Genomic DNA, 6,000 nt, shown 5'->3' with positions numbered 1-6,000 from the left:
TCTTCTTGGGCGAGTTGTGGTAGTTCGTCTATTTCTCACTATGAATTGGCTCATTTCCTAGTGAAGATGGAATTGGGGGGTGGAGCAAGATGGCCGAATAGGAACAGCTCCAGTCTCCAACTCCCAGTGCGAACGACACAGAAGACCGGTGATTTCTGCATTTTCAACTGAGGCACTGGGGTCATCTCACTAGGGAGTGCCGGACAATCGGTGCTGGTCAGCTGCTGCAGCCTGACCAGCGAGAGCTGAAGCAGGGCGAGGCATCGCCTCACCTGGAAGTGCAAGGGGGAAGGGAATCCGTTTTCCTAGCCAGGGGAACTGAGACACACAACACCTGGAAAATCAGGTAACTCCCACCCCAATACTGCACTTTAAGCAAACAGGCACACCAGGAGAATATATCCCACACCTGGCTGGGAGGGTCCCACGCCCACGGAGCCTCCCTCATTGCTAACACAGCAGTCTGCGGCGATCTATCCGCAAGGCAGAGCGAGGCTGGGGGAGGGGCGCCCACCATTGCTGAGGCTTAAGTAGGTAAAAAAAAGCCACTGGGAAGCTCGAACTGGGTGGAGCTCACAGCAGCTCAAAGAAGTCTGCCTGTCTCTGTAGATTCCACCTCTGGGGACAGCGCACAGCTGAAGACCAACAGGGGAAGCAGCAGGGGCCTGTGCAGACGCGAACGACTCTGTCTGACAGCTTTGGGGAGAGCCGTGGATCTCCCAACGCGGAGGTTGAATCTGAGAATGGACAGACTGCCTGCTCAGGTGGGTCCCTGACCCCTGAGTAGCCTAGCTGGGAGACATCCCCCACTAGGGGCAGTCTGACACCCGACACCTCACAGGGTGGAGTACACTCCTGAGAGGAAGCTTCCAAAGGAAGAATCAGACAGGTACACTCGCTGTTCAGCAATATTCTGTCTTCTGCAACCTCCACTGCTGACACCCAGGCAAACAGGGTCGGGAGTGGACCTCAAGCAATCTCCAACAGACCTATAGCTGAGGGTCCTGACTGTCAGAAGGAAAACTATCAAACAGGAAGGACACCTATACCAAAACCCCATCAGTACGTCACCATCATCAAAGACCAGAGACAGATAATGCCACAAAGATGGGGAAAAAGGGCAGAAAAGCTGGAAATTCAAAAAATAAGAGCACATCTCCCCCTGCAAAGGAGCGCAGCCCATAGCCAGCAACGGATCAAAGCTGGTCAGAGAATGACTTTGACGAGATAAGAGAAGAAGGCTTCAGTCCATCAAACTTCTCAGAGCTAAAGGAGGAATTACGTACCCAGCGCAAAGAAACTAAAAATCTTGAAAAAAGAGTGGAAGAATTGACAGCTAGACTAATTAATGCAGAGAAGGTCATAAACGAAATGACAGAGATGAAAACCATGACACGAGAAATACATGACAAATGCACAAGCTTCAGTAACCGACTCGATCAACTGGAAGAAAGAGTATCAGCGATTGAGGATCAAATGAATGAAATGAAGCGAGAAGAGAAACCAAAAGAAAAAGAAGAAAAAGAAATGAACAAAGCCTACAAGAAGTATGAGATTATGTAAAAAGACCAAATCTACGTCTGATTGGGGTGCCTGAAAGTGAGGGGGAAAATGGAACCAAGTTGGAAAACACTCTTCAGGATATCATCCAGGAGAACTTCCCCAACCTAGTAGGGCAGGCCAACATTCAAATTCAGGAAATACAGAGAACGCCACAAAGATACTCCTCCAGAAGAGCAACTCCAAGACACATAATTGCCAGATTCACCAAAGTTGAAATGAAGGAAAAAATCTTCAGGGCAGCCAGAGAGAAAGGTCGGGTTACCCACAAAGGGAAGCCCATCAGACTAACAGCAGATCTCTCGGCAGAAACTCTACAAGCCAGAAGAGAGTGGGGGCCAATATTCAACGTTCTTAAAGAAAAGAATTTTCAACCCAGAATTTCATATCCAGCCAAACTAAGTTTCATCAGTGAAGGAGAAATAAAATCCTTTACAGATAAGCAAATGCTTAGAGATTTTGTCACCACCAGGCCTGCCTTACAAGAGACCCTGAAGGAAGCCCTAAACATGGAAAGGAACAACCGGTACCAGCCATTGCAAAAACATGCCAAAATGTAAAGACCATCGAGGCTAGGAAGAAACTGCATCAACTAACGAGCAAAATCACCAGTTAATATCATAATGGCAGGATCAAGTTCACACATAACAATATTAACCTTAAATGTAAATGGACTAAATGCTCCAATTAAAAGACACAGACTGGCAAACTGGATAAAGAGTCAAGACCCATCAGGCTGCTCTATTCAGGAGACCCATCTCACATGCAGAGACATACATAGGCTCAAAATAAAGGGATGGAGGAAGATCTACCAAGCAAATGGAGAACAAAAAAAAGCAAGGGTTGCAATCCTAGTCTCTGATAAAACAGACTTTCAACCATCAAAGATCAAAAGAGAAAAGAAGGCCATTACATAATGGTAAAGGGATCAATTCAACAGGAAGAGCTAACTATCCTAAATATATATGCACCCAATACAGGAGCACCCAAATTCATAAAGCAAGTCCTTAGAGACTTACAAAGAGACTTAGACTCCCATACAATAATAATGGGAGACTTCAACACTCCACTGCCAACATTAGACAGATCAACGAGACAGAAAGTTAACAAGGATATCCAGGAATTGAACTCATCTCTGCACCAAGCGGACCTAATAGACATCTACAGAACTCTCCACCCCAAATCAACAGAATATACATTCTTCTCAGCACCACATCGCACTTATTCCAAAATTGACCACATAATTGGAAGTAAAGCACTCCTCAGCAGATGTAAAAGAGCAGAAATTATAACAAACTGTCTCTCAGACCACAGTGCAATCAAACTAGAACTCAGGACTAAGAAACTCAATCAAAACTGCTCAACTACATGGAAACTGAACAACCTGCTCCTGAGTGACTACTGGGTACATAATGAAATGAAAGCAGAAATAAAGATGTTCTTTGAAACCAATGAGAACAAAGATACAACATACCACAATCTCTGGGACACATTTAAAGCAGTGTGTAGAGGGAAATTTATAGCACTAAATGCCCACAAGAGAAAGCTGGAAAGATCTAAAATTGACACTCTAACATCACAATTGAAAGAACTAGAGAGGCAAGAGCAAACACATTCAAAAGCTAGCAGAAGGCAAGAAATAACTAAGATCAGAGCAGAACTGAAGGAGATAGAGACACAAAAAACCCTCCAAAAATCAATGAATCCAGGAGTTGGTTTTTTGAAAAGATCAACAAAATTGACAGACTGCTAGCAATACTAATAAAGAAGAAAAGAGAGAAGAATCAAATAAAGGCAATAAAAAATGATAAAGGGGATATCACCACCGACCCCACAGAAATACAAACAACCATCAGAGAATACTATAAACGCCTCTACGCAAATCAACTAGAAAATCTAGAAGAAATGGATAATTTCCTGGACACTTACACTCTCCCAAGGCTAAACCAGGAAGAAGTTGAATCCCTGAATAGACCAATAGCAGGCTCTGACATTGAGGCAACAATTAATAGCCTACCCACCAAAAAAAGTCCAGGACAAGATGGATTCACAGCTGAATTCTACCAGAGGTACAAGGAGGAGCTGGTACCATTCCTTCTGAAACTATTCCAATCAATAGAAAAAGAGGGAATCCTCCCTAACTCATTTTATGAGGCCAACATCATCCTGATACCAAAGCCTGGCAGAGACACAACAAAAAAAGAGAATTTTAGACCAATATCCCTGATGAACATCGATGCAAAAATTCTCAATAAAATACTGGCAAACCGGATTCAGCAGCATATCAAAAATCTTATCCACCATGATCAAGTGGGCTTCATCCCTGGGATGCAAGGCTGGTTCAACATTCGCAAATCAATAAATGTAATCCAGCATATAAACAGAACCAAAGACAAGAACCACATGATTGTCTCAATAGATGCAGAAAAGGCTTTTGACAAAATTCAACAGCCCTTCATGCTAAAAACGCTCAATAAATTCGGTATTGGTGGAACGTACCTCAAAATAATAAGAGCTATTTATGACAAACCCACAGCTAATATCATACTGAATGGGCAAAAACTGGAAAAATTCCCTTTGAAAACTGGCACAAGACAGGGATGCCCTCTCTCACCACTCCTATTCAACACAGTCTTGGAAGTTCTGGCTAGGGCAATCAGGGAAGAGAAAGAAATCAAGGGTATCCAGTTAGGAAAAGAAGAAGTCAAATTGTCCCTGTTTGCAGATGACATGATTGTATATTTAGAAAACCCCATCATCTCAGCCCAAAATCTCCTTAAGCTGATAAGCAACTTCAGCAGTCTCAGGATACAAAATTAATGTGCAAAAATCACAAGCATTCTTATACACCAGTAACAGACAAGCAGAGAGCCAAATCAGGAATGAACTTCCATTCACAATTGCTTCAAAGAGAATAAAATACCTAGGAATCCAGCTTACAAGGGATGTAAAGGACCTCTTCAAGGAGAACTACAAACCACTGCTCAGTGAAATAAAAGAGGACACAAACAAATGGAAGAACATACCATGCTCATGGTTAGGAAGAATCAATATCGTGAAAATGGCCATACTCCCCAAGGTTATTTATAGATTCAATGCCATCCCCATCAAGCTACCAATGAGTTTCTTCACAGAATTGGAAAAAACTGCTTTAAAGTTCATATGGAACCAAAAAAGAGCCCGCATAGCCAAGACAATCCTAAGTCAAAAGGACAAAGCTGGAGGCGTCACGCTACCTGACTTCAAACTATACTACAAGGCTACAGTAACCAAAACAGCATGGTACTGGTACCAAAACAGAGATATAGACCAATGGAACAGAACAGAGTCCTCAAAAATAATACCGCACATCTATAGCCATCTGATCTTTGACAAACCTGAGAGAAACAAGAAATGGGGAAAGGATTCCCTATTTAATAAATGGTGCTGGGAAAATTGGCTAGCCATAAGTAGAAAGCTGAAACTGGATCCTTTCCTTACCCCTTATACGAAGATTAATTCAAGATGGATTAGAGACTTAAATGTTAGACCTAATACCATAAAAACCCTAGAAGAAAATCTAGGTAGTACCATTCAGGACATAGGCATGGGCAAGGACTTCATGTCTAAAACACCAAAAGCAACGGCAGCAAAAGCCAAAATTGACAAATGGGATCTAATTAAACTAAAGAGCTTCTGCACAGCAAAAGAAACTACCATCAGAGTGAACAGGCAACCTACAGAATGGGAGAAAATTTTTGCAATCTACTCATCTGACAAAGGGCTAATATCCAGATTCTACAAAGAACTCAAACAAATATACAAGAAAAAAACAACCCCATCAAAAAGTGGGCAAAGGATATGAACAGACATTTCTCAAAAGAAGACATTCCTCAAAAGAAGACATTCATACAGCCAACAGACACATGAAAAAATGCTCATCATCACTCGCCATCAGAGAAATGCAAATCAAAACCACAATGGGATACCATCTCACACCAGCTAGAATGGCAATCATTAAAAAATCAGGAAACAACAGGTGTTGGAGAGGATGTGGAGAAATAGGAACACTTTTACACTGTTGGTGGGATTGTAAACTAGTTCAACCATTATGGAAAACAGTATGGCAATTCCTCAAGGATCTAGAACTAGATGTACCATATGACCCAGCCATCCCACTACTGGGTATATACCCAAAGGATTATAAATTATTCTACTACAAAGACACCTGCACCCGTATGTTTATTGCGGCACTATTCACAATAGCAAAGACTTGGAATCAACCCAAATGTCCATCTGTGACAGACTGGATTAAGAAAATGTGGCACATATACACCATGGAATACTATGCAGCCATAAAAAAGGATGAGTTTGCGTCCTTTGTAGGGACATGGATGCAGCTGGAAACCATCATTCTTAGCAAACTATCACAAGAAGAGAAAACCAAACACCGCATGTTCT

Source organism: Rhinopithecus roxellana, chromosome 7 (genome assembly GCF_007565055.1).
Source record: "Rhinopithecus roxellana isolate Shanxi Qingling chromosome 7, ASM756505v1, whole genome shotgun sequence".
In the NCBI taxonomy this organism is placed as follows: Eukaryota; Metazoa; Chordata; class Mammalia; order Primates; family Cercopithecidae; genus Rhinopithecus; species Rhinopithecus roxellana.
The sequence above is the reverse complement of the archived record's forward strand: the minus strand, read 5'-3'. Positions refer to the sequence as shown.